Genomic DNA, 20,269 nt, shown 5'->3' on the forward strand with positions numbered 1-20,269 from the left:
CCCCTGGCGGGCCGGCGGCGCGGAGGGGCGGGGCGGGTATGTGTAAATGTTGCGCACTCGCTTTTCCCCCACCCCCGCCTGCTTCCAGGCAGCTGGCGTGGGTCCCTCGCCGTCCGGCGGCGACTGTAAATAGAGCCTGGATGTTGTTTACATGAAGGATCCGGCGGGAGGAGTCTGCGAGGAGGAGGCGGAGGAGGAGGAGGGAGGGAGGAGAGAAGAAGACCGGAGTCCCCGCGGCGGCGGCGGCGGCCGCGGCGGTGGCGGTCCGGGGTGAGGGTGAGCCCTGCGCGGCGCGGGCACCGGGCGCTACCACGAGGCCGGGACGCTGGACCCTGGGGTAGGAGGGAGAATGGGCTCGGGGCGGGGAGACGGGGTCTGTCAGAGTGGCATTTTTAGCTTACAACCTGCCACGCAGAGTCTCCGGAGCGATAGAGGAGGGGTTTGCGGGGAGGGCGGGGAAGACTGGATTTCTCTGCACGTTTATTCTCCTATCCCCAATCTTTTCCCGCTTCCTTTCGGGGCTCACCTGTTTATTTCCATCAGCCAGAGCTTTCAGTTTTTATTTAGACATGAGAGGCTGTTTCTTTTATTAGAAGCGTAATTGGGGAGGGGGGTGCGTGGCTGTAATTTATGCCGGTCCCGGTCGCTTTTCAAGAAGGGGGAGGGGACTTGGCGGAGACCGCCTGTTCCCGGCCGTAGCTAACCCCAGGGCTTCTCCCTGCCTTCCCGCGGCCAAGGAATCTTTTCCCTCACTCAGCTACCCGCAGGCCGGCTGCCACCTTCTTGGAGAAGGACCACACCTGTGTTTATTCCTCGCTTTGGAAGAGAGGTGAGCTGAGAAACCGGGAAATCCTGTGTTCCCCAAAGCTCTTAGCCAACCATCCCATCCCAGAATTGGCCAGAAAGTGCTGCTTTCACCTGCTGATTGCGCTGGGCACGCCCATCCCCCCACCCCGGCAAGTTGTGGTCTACAGATGTGTTGGGATTTTCTCTTGCCTCTGGACCTGCACCCCACCACCCGGCAACTAACTGCTGGGTTTAGATTGAGAGAGAAGTGATCCCCTTGGATTTAGTGTGCGTTCTGCATTCCCCAGTGGGTCTTCCAATGGAATCGTCTGCTCTTCCGCCACAGCCCCCTTTATTCTTCCACTAAGAGCTTAGTCCAGAATCTGGCCTAAGCAGCCAGTCTCTGGCTTTCTTTTTCTGGGCTCCACCCTGGCCCCTCTTGGTTCTCCAGAGCCAAGCACGCCTCCCAAGCAGAAGGCACACCCTGCCCTAAATCTCCTCCATTCCAAAAGGGAGGGGAAAACAGTGGAAGAGAAGGGAGCCAGGGGTCTTCCTTCTGTCCTGAGTATCCCCAACAGCATTTCCCTCTTCAAGCTTGCTGGATTTATAATCCCTTTTTTCTTCTTATCAGCTGCTCCCCCCCACCCTTTGACCCTAGTCCTATGATAGATACTTAGGGAGGTGCGGATGGGGGGGGGTGGATTGTCACCTCTTTTTCCTGGTGCGAGGCATTTTCCTTCTCCTTGGTCTTTTCATTTTTGAGACGCTTAACAAGTAAAATATGTAAATATGTTTGCATGCTTATTTGAACTTGTTTTCTTGCTGGCTAATGAATAGCTGGGACTCAAAAGGGAGGGAGGGGAAAGCGACGAGAGGTGCACATTCCCGCTGGTGTCCCCCACATGAACATCCCCAGAGTTGCAGGAGGAGACCCTTCTGTGAAAGCCAACAGTCTCCCTTCCATGACATCACCACCTAAGCCCTTCCAACTTTAGCTTCAGAACAGGAAGAAGGCTCAAAATAGAACTACCTTAGGAATCCAGCTCCTTTTAGAAGATCAACTTTTAAATCAGCTGCAGGAGGAACACTGAACTTTGACATGGGTAGAGAAAGCTGTAGTGTTTGTAGTAATTGGTTCTTTGGGGGAAGGGTATGGGGATACTTTCCACGTATATTCACGAAATGCTTTTCTCAAGGTCAGTTGGGTACCTAGACCGATGAATGATTAATCAGATGGTTCTAGATTCTTTATTGAATTATTCATGTGTTTCGGTATGTCAACAGTAACAAGTACTTTTCAGAATGAATTAAAGAGGGGCTCCTAGAATGTGCTCTAGAGAGTCTGCTAGAGATAGAGGAGGTTGTTGGTGGGGAGGGAGCTTTTGAAGGCGAGGAATCTGAGGATGCAGTGACAGCTGTTGTGAGTATGGAAGTTGAGAGGCTTACTATAAACAATGCCTGTAACTTTTGCAGGGTGACTAATATCCTGGACAAAGAATTAACGATGTCAGGATTTTCCACCTTTACCTCGAAAATTAACTCCATATCTTTGAATCATGATGTCTCCATTTTTTTCCCTGAATTCTCTGAGCAGAAAGAGTTGTTCAGTCTTTAGGAAGGGCTGCTTAATAAATGATCATCACTGAAGTATTAACGACCATAAGGATTAGAAGTAAGGCAGAAAATACTTGGCATAATTTGAGTACCTGGTGGGTGCTGTAGAATGACTTGCTGGGTGAAGGGTTCCGGTTTGAAAAAAAGTCCGGATGACAGGACTTTCTCTACCTGCATTAATGCAGTAGCCACTAGCCACGTGTGGCTGTCAAGCACCTGAAATCTGGGTAGGGTGATAAGTCGATTTTTAAATCAAAAATTGGTGTTCCATTCAGTTTTTGGAAAACTTCGTTGTGTTTGGAAACAAGTTGGATATGTGCATCTACTTTTTAAGCTGTAACTTTTATGAAATCTAAATTCAGATTGAGTATTTCTGATGAAGGTTTAGTGTTCGAGTTGACATGTGTTATAAGTGAATATGCTCTGGATTTCAAAGACTTAGTACAAAAAAAGTAAAATAGCTCACTAATGTTTATATCGATTACATGTTCCAATGAAGATATTTTGGGTATATTGTGTTAAATGAAATTTATGGTTAATGTCACTTTAACCTGTTTATTTTTTAGTTTTTTCAAAATGTGACTACTGGAATATCTAAAATTACATACATAGCTTGCTTTTTACTTCTCTGGGACACTGCTGGCCTGTAGCATTGCTCCTTTTTCTCCCTGGATTAATTTCAAAAGAGGTGACTGCGTGAAATACAGTTCCTTCATGTTTGTCAACCATTTACTTTCCCCTGTTATTTTCCATTTGGAGATTTGGGAGCACCAAGAGTTAACTATCACAGTATATGAGACTAATAGTGACTGCCCTGCAGATTTCTACGCAGGAGGCGTGCCCTGCGCAGGAAGGTCAATAAAGACGTCCCGGGTGCTGGAAGGGCTGGTAGGGGTGTCTTGGGAAAACTTAGCGATCCACATATCTGGCCAGAGCTGCTTTTGTAAAAGGTTCCCGGGCATGCCAAAATATATCAGAGAACAGTTCGTGGTACTGTAACAGTCATGACACCTGGTGGCATCTTAGTGATGCCACCCACCTTTGTTTATTTTCTCTTTCTTTGCATTCACTTTCTGCCCTCACTTCATAGCTCCATTGGTGGTAATTGGGCCCACAAGGTTCCTGACCCTTTTCCTCCAACAAAAAAGTATAATGTCGACCTGAATGGAGATGTTGCTATCTTTGGAGTTTGGTTTTATCTAATGAGATTCAGTAATGGCAATGGAAGGGACTTGGGCCTTTAGTACTCTCCCCTCATTTTGTAGATGACAAACTGTCAAGTATCTTGCCGGTTGACATACAGAGAGAGGAATTAAGCATGTACGTTTGTTGATAAGCTATTTCGAGAATCCCTGGGAAATGAAGAAGTTTGTCAATGAATTAGGCAAGTATTTGTTGAGCTTGCACTCTATGGAAAGGACTGTGATGAATGTTGTGGAAGGACATGAAGACAGCAGTCTCTGACTTCAGGAACAATGCTGTTGATTTGAGGAAATCAGATGTAAATAGTACCAAAGTAAATCACGGTTTAAGATATAGCACTTCGTAATGAGTGCAGGACCTCTGTGTTACAAGTAGAAATGTGTTCCTTTTCCAGGTGTAGGAATAGAAGCTCTGAGAATGGTGGACTCTGCAGAAAAGAGGAGTGTGATTGTGTTTCCGGAACAGCCCAAGGCTCTAGAAGTAGAGGTCAGTGCACGTCTTTGGTATCGCCCCCTTTAGCTGTCCGTTAAGGGAATTTGAGAGGTAAGACCCAGCATTTCTAAATGGCAGTGCTGCCAGTAATGAGGAAATCATAGATTAATTGGAGACACCCAGGGTTTTTAGAGAGACTAGCTAGGGGTGGGTCATTTTGAAGTCAGCTGGTGTATTTTTGATTGGTTTTTCTAAAAGGGTATGATAACAGAGGTGAGACGGAATAAAATTGACTTGTGAGCAGACAGAAATCCAAAATCTGGGGAAAAAAATTAAATCTCGAGCAAAATCCAACAGTGAAAGAAGTAGACAGTTGGACTACAAGTGTGTATTCTGAGTGCACATGTAAAGGGGAAAGGCCCATAGAATAGAATATTATATTCTATTAAGCATGAAGTGGGATGGTCCATTTATTTTAGATTTTTAGTCTCCTGGAGCCTTTTTGGACTAAAATCCCCACCAGTTCGTTCCTCTTTCTGTCTGTGCATTATCGTATAGAGACCTTCTGTGTTAGGTTTTTTCTTCATGACCTGCTGAGGTTATGCAGCATGACTGTTTAGAGGCCAGTGCTTGGAATGGGTAAAACAATGTCACCCCCTCTGCAATTACTCCCAGTTAATGCTTCTCTGTGAGAACTGGGGCTGACTTGGCCAAGGCAGTCGTCCTTGGCTTTTCCTTGCCGTTTTAGCTGATTTATTTCTCCTAAGGAAAGCAAAAATTGTGTAACTCCCTTATTCCTGATTTCCTACTAATCTTGGCACAAGTTAGTTTTCGAACACTATTACCAGCAAAGCTTTGCCACGAAACGCAGGTACGCGTTTTCTGTATTTCTGACAAAGCAGTAGTTGACATGTAGCACTTTCTGTTGACAGTACATTTTTATAACATGACAGTTTGGTCAAAGGTGCACATTTTATAATGTCACTGAGTTGGATTGTGGTTTTCAAGTTGGGGAAGAAAAAAACATCACACTTTAGTAAAAGACCAGTGGATTGAAATTAACCTGTTTAAACTATTTTAATTTTAAAGTATTGTCAGATATTTTACATGCCAGCAGTTCATTTCATGGTTCCTCCAGTTATTTAATCTATAATCAGATACTTAAAAGTTCAGAATCACTGTATTTTCACTTTCGGTCTATTGATAAGAGAGACGTGACATGTTTTTTGTGTGTGCATTTGCACTCCACGAGGTCTAAAAGCACATTGTTAGTATACCAGTTTGCCAGTAGTACTCGGTTTTCTAGTTGATAATATTTGGTGCATGCATCACGAAGAAATTGTTCTTGTATCATTTTCATCATAGAAGAACTGAGTGTAAAATCAGGTTGATCTCTGGAGGAAAGCATTTTACGTCATTATCTTTTTCTTCCTGTCTCACTGTGCAGTATACTTCCGTACCGTAGCATTAGCACCTGCCATCATTCGTTTTAAAATGAAAATAAGTCAATTTTTTTAAGAAAAGTCTGCTGAAAAAGAAGTGTTTCTGATAGATTTCGTTTTTTAAATGCGCATTTATAAGAAATAATTTCCATGAAGAAAGAAAACATTTTAAGTGTTTACTAGTATTTATAAAATACAGTTCTGAAAACCCACATTTTTTTTCTTCCTTGAAACTGCTTTAGAGTTATTCTGAGAAAATCACAGAGTAATGGCAGTTTGCTTTTTGTTATTACTTGGCCTCTAGGCTCCCCGCCCTATCCCCCCACGCCCAGTTTAGGTAGAAAACGAAATGAGAGAAAAATAAGGAAGTAAAGGAAATACTCATTACTTTTTGTACCAAAAATCTTTAGTTGTCTGATTTTTGGTCATGGCTAATAGAGTGAATTTCAACTTTGTAGTACATTACAAACATTAAGTTCGGGTTTGTTGACTTCATATTTAGACATTCAGTTGCATTAGTACTCAGTTTTTGTGAAGAACAGTCTAATAACTACTAAGTATATCAGAGTTATTTATTTGTCCCCATACTTACTTACCCTCTAGCATCTCACAGTAAGTATTCCTCTTTTCCAAAACTGACAGAACTTGTGGCTGGGAATTGTTCGGTGGTAATCTTTTTATCCTTTTTGATGTATCAGCTATCTAAAATTTCATTCTCAAATAATCACAATATCTTTGTTCATGTAACAGATGTTTATAATTTGGGTAAAATGTGCGACTATTTCCAGGAACCTTAGGTTAAGGGATCCAATTTTTTTTTTAATCTTCATTGCCCTCTCGTGTTTCAACTCTGTATTACATCAGTTGGCTAAGACCTAAGCGATGACCTCTTTAACTGTTACATATTTTTGCACTTCAGAGAATGTTGTTTTAATTTGTATGTGGGTGGATTGTTTCACTGGATATTCCTTTTCTGAAGATGAGGTCAGTTTCATAGCGCATAAACTTAACAGTTGAGCTAGGCTCACTGTACTCTGCTATTTTCTGACCTGTGCTGATCTAAAGAATTGATCGATCTCTCTGACTTATTTGAAGTAGAGAGCTAATATCTAATTTGCATATAATGAGTCTTTGAAACTGAGTAAATGCCTAATTGAAAACAGTTATTTTTCAAATATCTGTCAAGTTACACTCATATTGAAATAACTTGAGAACTTATGACTGACATGGAAAAAAAATGAGTGACTCATGGCTTTAATAAGTTGATTATTCTGAAGCCTGAATTCTAGTTTCAGAATCTTTTTGTCCTTTTTGTTAAAAGTACATCATCCCTGGGACTTCCCTGGTGGTCCAGTGGTAAAGAATCCGCCTTACAATGCAGGGGACAAGGGTTCGATCCCTGGTTGGGGAACTAAGATCCCACATGCTGCGGGGCAACTAAGCCCGCGCGCACCACAACTACGGAGCTTGCGTGCCTCAACTAGAGCCTGCGTGCTGCAAACTACAGAGCTCACGCGCTGTGGAACCCACGCACCACAACCTGAGAAGAGAAAATCCTCATGCCACAACTAGAGAGAAGCCTGTACACCACAAGGAAGAGCCTGTGAGCCGCAATGAAAGATCCTACGTGCCTCAACGAAGATCCACGTGCCTACCAAGACCCAACGCAGCGAGAGAGAAAAATAAATAAATCTTAAAAAAAAAAATGTCCATCATCCTTGAAGATGACTTCAGGGTACATCTCAAAGGTACAGATAATTTTAAAGCAAGTGATGTGTATGTGTTGATTTTTTAAAAGGCATTCCAAAGGTTGTTAACGATCCTTCATCCTAACTGTAAAATTGACATAACTTTAGTGAAAACCTCACAGGTGTGATAAATATGTAATCATCATTAGTGTCATCAATTTGAGTATATTCTTAGCACTCAGAGCAAGAACAATAAAAGTCATTCTTTTTGCTAGTTTTTCTTAAATCATAAAACTCCCACAAGCTTCTGCTTCATGATCTGAGATGCTGAGAAAAGTAAAAATTTTAAGCAAAAAGTAGATGTTTTCAGAAACTTTGTTTGCATAAATTGTGTAAACTGAATATTCCCTTGATGGAGTTGAATGGCTAGGTTGGGGTAGAGAAAAACACTAGGTTCAGTCATTTGACATGCATTTGAACTCAGGTTCAATATAACTTAGTGGTATGATCAGGTAAATCACCTAACCTCCCTTAGATTTTTATTTTCTTTCTGTAAAATGGGCTGATGATACCTAACATATTCCAGAATCCTTTTGTGATGAATTAATGAGTAATTCATTGATAACCCCATAGGGGTTCTTGTGAAAACTAAAGCAGAAAGCCATAGAAAATTACTGAATGTTAGGCAGATATGAAGTATTCTTGCCATGTTTGATCACGAGCACTTTGAGGATAGGGACCAGGTCTTATTTATCTTCATTTCCTGGGCATCTAGAAGAGGTCTTGGAATATAGTAGACCCTAAGTAAATATTTATTGCATGAATGATTGAGGTCAGGGAGATGGAATCAGCAAATCCGTGCACCGAAGAGGTAACACTGTGAAGTAGAGCTGGAAAGCATATGTGATGTATTCGTGGTTGCTCATCAATATGTATAAATCATATGTTCAGCTTTTGTCTTAATATAATTCAACCAGGCGTTTTACTATTTCAGCCTCACTAATTGTTGGGCTGTGACACTACTTTTTCTTCTGCTTCCCCAAATCTCGAACCGGAAGGGGATCTTGTAGTCTTCCACTTCCTGGGGAGCCTTCAGAGGGAGTCATGCAGCCACCCGGAAAGGATGCTGCCAGCCGACACAGTGACTGACAGGCTGCCCTGGCTCAGTTATCACAGTGCTGATGCTGTCCATTCTAAAGGTACAGTACTGTGATAACTGAAGGATGGCAGCCATCTTGCCTTCCATCAGAGGAGCTCTGTCGTGCCTGGGAAGGAAGACAGAAGATGAAAGAGACATGTGAAACAGTGGCAGGGACCCAGAAACCCTCTTACCCTGTTCCTGTATTGTGCTTTCCCTAGAGCACAGGGAATGTTATTCCATCTGTCTTTGCCCTGTTTTGTGATATGCGACTAAAGAGGAGTTGGGTAGTTGTTTGCCTTGTTGTACTGAGCAGACATGTTATTAAGATCTTTTGGGACTTTTAAGAGACTGATTTGGGATAAGTGCGAAGTGTGGATTAGTATCTCTGGAGTGGCATTCAGAGACATTTGTGCCACTTTTGTAAACATAAAAAGTAACCTGATTAAAATATCTTGATGCTTGTCAATATTAGACGTTCAGAATGAAATTCAACTTAAACAGGGAGAAAAAAGCCCTGCGTGTTGAACAGTATTCATATTATCGTGCGAATAAAATTACGTCTTTGTGTTTAAGAGTGGATAGAGACATGTCATGTTTCTTTCCGTAACAAAATTTAGAGGTCCCATTTCCTGTCAACAGCAAATCCTGGGCTCAGTCTGGGGCGTGAGCTCCAGAGGGCCTGCCTAGGCCTGGAGGTCCTTGGCGCTTTGGGGCAGTTCGTAGATGTAAGGGGTTTCCAGTGGGTTAAGTGAGACGTGATGCGAGCAAAATATGATGGGGTTTTTCAACTGCTTTGTTTAAAACACACATACACACGATGTGTGTTTGGTTGGTGTATTCATTGTATTCTTCAGTTTAGGTATGTGAGAATGGGAGGACTGGAATTAAACTCAGGAATATCACGTGATCCAGCATTTCCACTTCTGGTTATATACCCAAGTGAATGGAGTCAGATATTTTTGCACCCGTGTTCACAGCAGCATCATTCACGATAGCCAAAAGGTAGAAGCAACCCAGGTGTCCATCGATGAATGTGGATAAAGTGTTTATACGTACCACAGAATATTACTCAGCATTATTAAGGGAGAAAATTCTGACACATGTTACGACACGGATGAACCTTGACGATAGCTAAGTGAAACGAGCCAGGCATAAAACAGTGTATGAGTCGTCTTATATGAGATTCCTACAGCAGTCAGAGTCATAGAGCCAGAGGAATGGTGGTTGCCCAGCACTGCAGGAAGGGGGAAATGGGAAATTCACGTTTAGCAGAGTGACTGGGAAGATGAAAAATTTCTGGAGTAGGATGATGATGGTTGCACAATGTGAATGTACTTAATACTACAGAACTGTACACTTAAAAATGGCTAAAATGGTAAATTTTATGTCTATTTTACCACCACCAAAACCAAAAAAAAAAAAAGGGCAAGGTAATAGCACTGTTGCAGGATTGAATTGATTGCTCTCTTCTTTAGACAGTCTTCAGTGTGAAGATAATTGCTGTTTCAAATGAGCAATTAAAATGTAATTCCCATGTCTTTATGCATTTAAAGTTCTCTAATCGGTAGACTGTTAGACATATGTCCAGAGTTTCTCACATAGCATAGCTTTAAAATTTTGTAAAATATAAAGAAAACTAAGTATAATAACAATGAAAGTACTAAAAGTAGAGTGAAGAAAACGCCTCAACAGGAAGGCAGATGATGGGGCATCTCGTGCCGGCTTTATGCCTTTTCTGGTGACATTGGGCAACTCAGTGGACCTTTCCATGCTCTAGTTGCGTCATTTGCCTGCCTCTTTGGAGCAGTGGTAAAGATGAAATTTTGTGTGTGTGTGTATCGTATGCGTAACGTGTGTGTGTGTGTGTGTGTGTGTATGTATATGTATATATGACCATTTTGATGACCAAAGCAACATTCAAGTGGCATATTATTTCTTTTTCTCAAAATGTAGAAATACAATGTCTGAAAAGATTTTAAAATAACTTTTAATATTTTAAAATAAACTTTTAATAAACATCCTAACTGGACTTGTCACTCAACTATTCCCAGCCTCATTAAAAGGAGTATTCTGTAGCTTGCTCTTCATCACAAAAGGTTTTTTTTCTATTATTATATGGGTAAATTTGAAAATAAGTAAAAGCATAGAGACTAGAAATAGACAGCAATAACCTTCTCTAAGGGATCGCATGTTTTATTAGCCCTGAGTAAAAGGCATCATTTGTGGATTGTATCTACTTTATCACAAAGCTCTCACTTGGACTCATGCTCTGGAAATCAGATTTTGGTGGTAGGAATGGCCCCCACCAGATCCCATGCAGTGTTCTACCTTGATCATATCACACAGAGTTGGAGCAGGAAGTGAGCTCTGATCCCTGCCGTGCCAATTTCAAATATTTTGCTATGCCTTGTATGTTCTGAGCTTCCCTGAATAACCAACCAACTATAAATATGCCACGAATTTGTCTGTACCGTTACTAAACTGACTTGTTTCTTCCAAATCAATTGCTTTTTGAGACAAGAAGATTCTTATGTTTCTGTGCTTCATGTAGAGGATTTTTTCCCCTAAAAATTGCTTCCTTAAAACTGTACATTTATATTCACAATTTATCCTCGCCAAACAGTTCATTTTCACCATTACCTGTTAAGAATCTTTTGCTTAAGTTAAGTTAAGAATCATGCTTAAGTTCTTCATTAAGCATGAACAAGAGTAAGGGAGGCACCAAAAAACCACTTTGTTTTTTCCTTCTATATCCAAACCATGATTATGAAGATTCCCATTGGAAGGGAATGCCAGGTGCCAGAGGGTGTGCCTGGAATATTCTCAGCTGGAGTTCCTTATATTGGTTGAAAGGGTTTTGTGTTGTAATGTGTGCCCCTAATGTAATAGATGTTGAAACAATTCACATAATTGACATGGAGTAAAGTAAGTTGATTATGTCTTGCTTTATGCATTTGGACTATTACTGTACTTTTATTTTTCATGAGATTATGAGGAGATGGATAGTTCTGTTAAAAAGTGGGAAGACAGAGACGACAGTTCCAATGTAGTGGGAAATTAATTTTCATTTTTTTGCCACTGTCTTTGTAAATGAAATTCCAGACATATTATTCAGACTGCAATTGCTTGATTTTTTTTTTTTTTTCACTTTGAAAATGAGTATCTTTGGACCAGGGATATCTTAGGGTCAGTGGGCGTAGCTGCCCAGAGCAATTTGCAGAGAAGACTTTTGAGGCCACATCTGGGTTCCACAGAAAGGAGTGCTATAACCACCTTTCCATGTCTCCCTGTGGTCAACTCTCAGTGTCTGTCATTGGCATCAGATTGTGATGCAGGGGTACATTGCTGACCCCTTTCCAGGTACTATAATTTTAGTATAGAGCTTTAGATCCTCTGGGAAGGCAGACATTCTCAAAAGTTATATTGATAGACTAGAATTCTGGGAAGCTATGTCATTGAGAATCTAGACACCCTTTTTTATGGGGAGGGCAGCACGGGCTTCTAATTAAAATGTCTACCAGTATAATGTGTAGAATTATGCCTAGACATAAATCTTCGCGGTTTTATTATCATTCACTGATTTCTGTAAAATTATTCTAATACTATTCTAATACCGTAAAGTTTGCCACACTTTAGTAAATGCATTTTGGGCAATCTTACATAGTTTATTTATGTAGAATTTTGTGTACATAATTGGGTCTAGTGGCTAGAAGAGGACTTCCTTCCCCCCCCACTCCTTTTTTTTAAGTTGTCAGGATTATTTGCTTGAAATGAGTTAGTATTTGTTGAGTGCACGTGTACCAAGACTCTTGTTTCATCCTAATTCAAATCTTTGACGAAGCGTTCTCCACACTTCATAACTGAAGAACCTGAGGAAGCTCACAGAGTCTTCAAGACACAGCTAGTAAGTGGTAGAGGAAGGAGATAAGTCTAGAACAGAAAAAGTATGAGAAGTTAATGCAAATTAATTCTGCTTTGCTTTTGAATGTAGATTAGTAGATGAGGCTTTGAAGAGGAATTAGACCCAGCATATGTCACAGTGCTTTGAAACTTACACGGCACCTTCCCCCATCCACCATGGCTGCTTTCTGCCATCTTAGCTGTACACTATAATTGCCTTTTTGTTTTTTTGGCCACACCAAGTGGCTTGTGGGATCTTAGTTCCCTGACCAGGGATTGAACCTGGTCCTCAGCAGTGAAAGTGTGGAGTCCTAACCACTGGATCGCCAGGGAATTCCCTATAATTGCCTTTTTAAAATGAAAATCTGATCATGGCACAATTTTGTTTTAAAACCCTCTGATGGCTTCTTTGATCCTCTTGGGATTAAGACTACTGTCCTTAACATGCTCCATGATTGTAAAGATTCCCATTGGAAGGGAATGCCAGGTATGAGAGTGTGTGCCTGGAACATTCTCAGCTGGAGCTCCTTATGTTTAAATTGGTTCCCAGCCACCTCTTTGGTCCCATGTCTTGTACCCAGTTGACCAGCCCATCCTTTGTCCAGGGAGTCAAGCTTCTTTCCCCCTCCGGTGCATTTCCTTATGCCTGAGGCATCCTTGCCATTCACTTCTCTTATCCTTCACTTTTCTTATCCGTCTCTGATTAAATATTAAATATTAATTCCTCAGAGAACCCTTTCCTGACAGTCTCAACTGTGTCCAGTCCCATGGCACTCTGCTTTTCTTTCAATGTACTTACCACAACTGAACTACGTAAACGTACGTGTTTGGGGTGTGTGTGTTTAATGTCTCATTAGATTGTGAGTTCCTTGAGGGCAGGAACCATGGCTCTATCCATTGCTATGTTCACAGTGCCTGGCACAGAATCTGCCATGTGGCTCACAGTAGAAATCTAACGTGGTATGAGATGCTGAGTGGAGTCTTTCCTGTTTTCTAAGAACGGGTGAGAAGAGTCCACAGCTAAAAAGGTGTTTAAAATCCCCACTCTTCTTTGATCAGAGAACTTCAGCTCTGTGGCCAGCATTTTCCTGCAAAGCGTCTTCAAAATGTGCCATTCAGCAGAACCAACTCTCAGATGACCCTTATCGCTCAGATGACCCTTATCGCTCACACCCATCCCCGTAAAAGAGGGCTGGGAGCGGGAGAGAACCTTCCTCAGAGAGCAGCGTTCCACTTGGAGCTCATCTTTTGTCTGGAACTTGGTGAGCTGCTAGCTATCCCAGTAGGAGCTCCCCACGACCAGACTCTGCAAAGCTAAGAGAAGGAATGGGGAGAGGGAGGAAAGGAGAGATGCTGAGTTGGGTGGGACAAGGATGTGAGTTTCTTGGACACTATGGTCAATGGAAGGGAATCTATAGAAGGTGGCTTGGGACTTAAGCCTTGTGGCTAATGCCTCGCGGGAGAGCAGCTGCCACAACCCATGAGTGGAGCCCAGGAGTGAGCCAGGGTAGGGATGGTATCCCAAAAGACAAGCCTCTGGCCAGTCAAAAAACTCACCCCCACCAAGGTGGGATGGCTCACGTGGGAACCCTCTGTGGAACTGATGAAGAGGGGAGCCCCGTTTGATGCAGAGGTTTTTTTGAAAGATGTCATTTCAGCAGAACTAGCTCTCAGACTCACTGTCGGTGGTCATGAAAGGAACCAGCCAAGAAAGTAGTAAGCTCTGGGAGAAGAGGAGAGGCGGGTGTGAGGGAGAGACCACATCACTCCTCCACCCCAGCCCCTGGAGCCTCGGGCCTGGCCTCAGCTGGAGAGAAGTACAGAGCTTTGTAATGAAGATGGGATTAAAATCCTCATCAAAGTGAAACGCTTGGCAACTCGACTGGGTTAGAGGTCAGTTTGAGGCCCTTACTACTCAAGAGGAAAGGGGAGCACAAAAGAAGCTACTGGACATAAAATAGTTTCATGTTTTACTCTTCACTGAGTTGAAAGTCAAAACAGTTAAAATTATTCGTTAAAAGGATGAAAGGACTATAAAATATCCCTTCAGGGGCTTCCTTGGTGGCTCAGTGGTTAAGAATCCGCCTGCCAACGCAGGGGACACGGGTTCGAGCCCTGGTCTGGGGAGATCCCGTGTGCCGTGGAGCAGCTAAGCCCGTGCGCCACAACTACTGAGCCTGCGCTCTAGAGTCCATGAACCACCACTACTGAGCTCACGTGCCACAACTACTGAAGCCTGCGTGCCTAGAGCCCGTGCTCTGCAACAAGAGAAGCCACCGCAATGAGAAGCCTGCTCACCGCCCCCAAGAGTAGCCCCCACTCGCCACAACTAGAGAAAGTGCGCGCGCAGCAACAAAGACCCAATGCAGCCAAAAATAAAATAAATAAATTAATTTAAAAAATATATCCTTTCAGGTAAAAGTTTGCATGTCCGTGTATCTTCCCCTAGTTAAGTCCCCTCACCCGCTGCTTCTAACGTGTGAAGGAGTTGAAATGCCAATTCAATCCTAACACTTCCAGCAGCCTGTTACCTCCCACTACTGTCCCCTCTCCCTTGTCCAGAAAGCAGAAGGCAATTTAGTGAGAAAGTAGAAACCAGTAAGGACATTTCCCCGTAACCCAACTCCTGGCACATTTGCCTGAAGGCACCGTGCATGAGGCTAGATGGGAGTTATTCAGGGTTACCTGTAGGTAATCATCCAGTGGTTTGAATTCCACATCTTTGACCGTTCTTCTTTGTCACTAATAGACTCATTAAGAATATCTCAATGCAGAACCAGGAGGCTTAAAAAACAAACTTGTAGATGAACCTGGCCTTAACAATGTCAGTCCTAAGAACCTGCTGTATATAGCACAGGGAACTCTACTCAATACTCTGTAATGACCTGTACGGGAAAAGAACCTTAAAAAAACAAAAGATTCACTGGTAACTGATTCACTTTGCTGTACCCTTGAAACTAACACAACATTGTAAATCAACTATACTCCAATAAAAATTAAAAGCAAAACAATGTCAGTCCTTACTAGACATCAAATTGTGGATGACTGACAGGGACCTACTTCCTAGTCGTTAGCCCCATCGGTACACTATAGAGAATGGGAACCCAAGAGCTCATTTGCTCCAGCATTTTTCACACTGTGGGTTTGAAATCGATTAAATATGTCTTGACCAGCACTTAAAAAAATAAGACAAGATAGAAAATATCAGAGTGCATAGCATGTGGTAAGGTAATATTACTTCATGAAACTTTGCAGTTGCCCCCTTGAGTGTATGTGAGTGTGTACTGGGACACAAATGTTTTTTTATTTTTCACTTCGGGTTTCAGTTCAGTTCATAAGTTATTGATCTAGATGTTAGATTCTAGATCATCTCATTATGTATTGCAGATTTTGGAAACTAAAGCCCAGAACAGTGAAGACACTCGTCCACGGTCGGTAGGAAGAGTAGGAACTCAGACCTGCATCTCAGTCTCTTAGTTAATGTTTCCCCTTCTTCTCACCAGCCCAGAGAGAATAGCAATAGTAACAGCTAATATTCAGTGAGTAATTACTATGTGCCAGCCGCTGCACTAAACACATCATCTTATTTCATAGGAAAAGGGGGTTGTTTGGCTTTGTGTTTTGTTTCAAGTAAATGTTAATGGCTGAACAGTGACTTAGTGCTGTAAGCTGTGGCTAGAACAGATACAGAAGCTGTGAGTAAACATTTAAAGTTTTTATAGCAATTTGACACAGTAATTTTATGTCTGTTGACTCTAGTAATAAAAACATTGGCTTGCGTTTTATGTCTTTAATAAACACTTTTCTAGCAATTCATTTTCATTGTAGTTTATAAAAATATCGGTCCATGATGGACTAGGAATAAGAACAAACTGGTTCTTCTCCACAGATAGTTTGAGAAGCACTGACTTCGACCCAGCAAGGCCAACACCTTTGTCCCTTGAGGCCTCTGTAGTCCTTTTGAAGTGCCAGGTTGTCATAGATACCCCTGGAAGAGGCAGATTGCTGGATGCAAGCCCCCTAGCAGCAGAGAAGGGGTTACTGTGTTATCTAGAGCCAATGAGGGACAGCTGCCCTTGTCTTGGGAATGACTAGTAGAAAAGGCACTAACGCCAATAAATATTCCAAAGCTTTCATTTACTTCGGAACTCGAGGAAGTGGGACTGATGGGGATGCTTTCCCTCTCTGGGAAAGCAGAAAGAGCTCCTTCTTTGTAAAGTTGCCCCATGAGAAAAATTTCAACACAGAACAAATTAAATTCTCATTTCCCAAGACTCTCAGTCAGAGTGGTAAGAGCAGAGGGATGATGCTACAGAGGTCTTTGGAAAAATAAGGCTCCATTAAAGGGAGCCTGTGGATGTCCTTGACATGCAGGCTCTGTAGAGGGAAGCACACTTCATAAATCCTGCGGGACTGCTTTTTGGCTGAATCCTAAGATTTGTACGAAGAACTGTTTTGAGTGAATCATTGTGTCTTTGCATCTTCTGGAATTCTGAAGACTGTGGCCAAGGAGTTAGCAAGGCTGAGCACTGGACTGAGCATTTAATCAGTTGAATGCTTCCTTATGTTTTTTTTCCTGGTTTGTTCTCATAACAAGTGACCTTCGTCCAACTCCTAGCAACACATGATTGTGGAATGTTCCCTCCTGAGGAATACTGCCTTGTTTTTTCATTCTGAACACACTGAAAATCTCTGAAAATTCAGATGACCTTGTTTGGACAATGATAATAATGTAAGCTAACTGTACGTGCTGTGTGCCCAGTGTTTTACATCTGTATTATATTTTACGTACGTATTTACTTAGTGTTTACATACTAAGTGTCCCAACAGCCCTGGTCAAATGGGGGCACAGGGGAACTAAGGCTTAGAAAAATTAGGTCACTTACCTGATGTAATTTGGTTCAGTCCTCAGCTTCTGCATTTCTATATTTCCTGCAGATTCATATCAACATCCTTGCACAAGTGAGACAATGCCAGAACTCCAAAGTCATGACATTTTCATTGATTCCTTCTACCTGAAAACAGTATCGGGGCCCGCTTCCTTGTGGTTTTGATTTTGAATACACACCACCTATTGAATAATTCAGGAGTGGAATGATGCATATATAATTGTAGGTCCTGCAAACTCAGAAGTGCCCATGGTAATAATAGCTAGCATTGATTGAAGACGTTCTGCATAACCTGTCCATGCAGTAGTTTTTACCTGCATTCTGTTACTTAATCTTTCCACACCACCTCCTCCTTATCCCTATTTCTGCTTTCTTTTTCTTTTCTTTTTTTTTTTTTTTGCCGTACACGGGCCTCTCACTGTTGTGGCCTCTCCCATTGTGGAGCACAGGCTCCGGACGTGTGGGCTCAGCGGCCGTGGCTCACGGGCCCAGCTGCTCCGCGGCATGTGGGATCTTCCTGGACCGGGGCACGAACCCGCGTTCCCCGCATCGGCAGGCGGACTCTCAACCACTGTGCCACTAGGGAAGCCCCAAAATTTTTATTTAAAAAAAATTTTTATTTTATATTGGAGAATAGTTGATTAACAATTTTTTTTTTCTAATAGCGTTTTTTTTCTTCCCCTGTGCCTCGCTGCTTGTGGGATCTTAATTCCCTGACCAGGGATCAAACCCTGCATTGGAAGCACAGAGTCCTAACCACGGGACTGCCAGGGAAGTCTTTCTGCTTTATTTTCTTACAGCACTTTTACATGGTCTGTTCACACTAGCATACTTCAATTTACTTAACTGTATCTATTACTCCCTCTCCCCCACTAGAATGTAAGCTCCATGAGTGCTGTGTGTCTTTTTAGCTCAATGATAGAAGTCCCCAGCAAGTAAAACCCGGTCTGGTACATAATAGGTGCTCAAATATTTGTTGAGTGAATGAATGAACCGTCTCTATAGGTAAATATCACTGTTATCACAAACTGAGGTTTGTGGTATTAAATAATGTGCTTAAATGGGAAGCAGTTACTCCTTTTTACTTCAAAATCAGTTTTGAAATGTGAGTGATGATAGCTTCCTTTCTCTGCTACATTGCTGGAATGAAAATCTTAACACACAAAAGAAGAGGTTGCTTTGACACTTTAGATACCCTCCTTAGAGCAGATAAGCAGTGTGTATGTGTTAAATACATATATTGGGCCTCTCATCTGCAGTAGTAACGATAGCAAGTATTAAGGTAAATAAGATATCTTTTTCTTCTATCCTGTTGGGGTGCCCCCAGGTTTTATAACAGAGTGGAGGACAAGCTTTGTATGAATGACTCGCTAACACAAGACAGCTTCTGTTGAAGCAGTCGTGGGCTTCTCATGAGATAGAATTTCAGAGCTGCAAAGGGCCTGAGAGCTGTCTAGGCCAGCCTCCCCACCTCTCCCGCCCGATGCCAGATTGTGGACTCAGGTCCTCCTTCACAGGACAGCCCGTTCCACTGATGTACAGAAGCATTGTTATTGGATGTCTGCATTGTCAGAAAATTCTTCCTACTGAGCTGAAATGTATCTTCAGGTAACTTCTCCCCATTGGTCTGCGTTCTGCTGTCCAGGGAATGACAGAATAAATGAAATCATCCTTTCACGGTCAGCCCTTCAGATATTGGTCTGTCTGTACTCCTCCTTGGGTTGCTCTTGTCCCAGTCCCTCAGACCTTCCGCCTGGCATCTTTCCAGCCACTTCCCCATCCTGCTGCCTCCTGTTGGCACGCTCTCCAGCTTGTTCACGTACAGTTTGTGTCCTCCAGTGCTCCAGGTGTGCTGTCGGGGTGACATCCATTGTGTTTTGGCAGCTGCACCACCCTGTTGACTCCTTCACACCCACGAAATCCTTGAGTGTGGACTATTGTCGAACGCAAGGCGGAAGAAAGTATTGCACAGATGCAACTAAGGATTACTGATGATTATGAAAAGTAATGGTGATGTCTGTAGACACTCTGTCCTCCATTTCTTTGGGCACTTCTGCCATACCCAAGACAGTTATGATAAGAACAACTATTTATTGCATTTGGACTGTGTGTAAGACACTGTCCTAGCCACCTTACATATACTTCCTATTTAACTTTCAAAGCAACCGCATTCATAGGTATGATGAAACTCTGTTACACTTGAGGAGATAGAGATTAGGAGAGATTAACTAACATGCTTAAGATCACATATCTTGTAATTAGTAGAGCACGGATAGGAATCTGTTTGATTACAAAGAGGACAGGCTTAGCAATTCAAGGTTCCAAGTTTCATTCTCTCTGAAAAACATGCACAGGAAGGTATTTTAAAGGAGTTATGATATCTTCTTCCTGTCCTCTGAAGGAGGAAAGGATCCACGTCATTGTGTTTCTACTCTCTGCCTGCTGTTCCATATCTGTTTATCTCATTTAGTCCTCAGGACATTTCTATGAGGAGAGCACTGTTGTCGTTAACCATTTGACAGGGAAGGAAACCGTGGCTCAGAGAGGATAACGCTGTCACTCACATAGCTCCCTGAGCCCAGAGCCTACATGCTTTCTGCCGTACTATGCCATTTCTCAGAGATTTTTAACTCAACCCTAACTGCCTCCCTCCCAGAGGGTCTCTGACCATTACGGTCTCCCCTCTCCTGTGCAGCATTACCAGACTTACTGACTTACTAAATTACCTAAGAGGAAACAAGAGAAAACCCTCACGAAATTAGATGAGCATTCACTCATTGGTAAAGGCTTCCTATATGCATATCTTTGAGGCAAGGATCAGCCTTAGAAGCCAAGTAAGGAGCCAGCTGAAGTTATTAGAGCTCAGCTCAGATGTGGCCCATCATGCTTCCTTCTCCGGTTGTAGGACCCTATACATAAATCCATGGTGAGTGCAATGGCTGCTGTCAAGACCTGATCATTAGTGATGCTCACTTGAGGGCCATGGACCCTCCAGCCTTCAGACTGAATTAACTTACTTGCCAAATCACAGGTCCAGAAATCTAGAGACCACCAGTAAGAATCTTGACAAATCACATTACTAATCTTTGCATTTGCATGAAATGTAAGTGTTCACAAAATGCTTTTTACTTATATTATTCCATTTGTTCCTCCCACCAACTTGGTAACAGAGGC

At 42.5% G+C, this 20,269-nt stretch overlaps 1 protein-coding gene across 1 annotated transcript in view; it reads left to right on the top strand.

Moving 5' to 3' along the window:
• Positions 1–257: 257 nt before the first annotated feature.
• The window catches only part of JAK1 (Janus kinase 1), a 228,896-nt gene continuing 208,884 nt past the window's right edge, over positions 258–20,269 (top strand). The window contains exons 1-3 of the mRNA XM_060304731.2: positions 258–337; positions 758–829; positions 3,998–4,089. The gene's annotated coding sequence lies outside the window, so the exon portion shown is untranslated. The remainder of the gene's footprint in view (positions 338–757; positions 830–3,997; positions 4,090–20,269) is intronic.

Source organism: Globicephala melas, chromosome 1 (genome assembly GCF_963455315.2).
Source record: "Globicephala melas chromosome 1, mGloMel1.2, whole genome shotgun sequence".
Lineage (NCBI taxonomy): Eukaryota > Metazoa > Chordata > Mammalia > Artiodactyla > Delphinidae > Globicephala > Globicephala melas.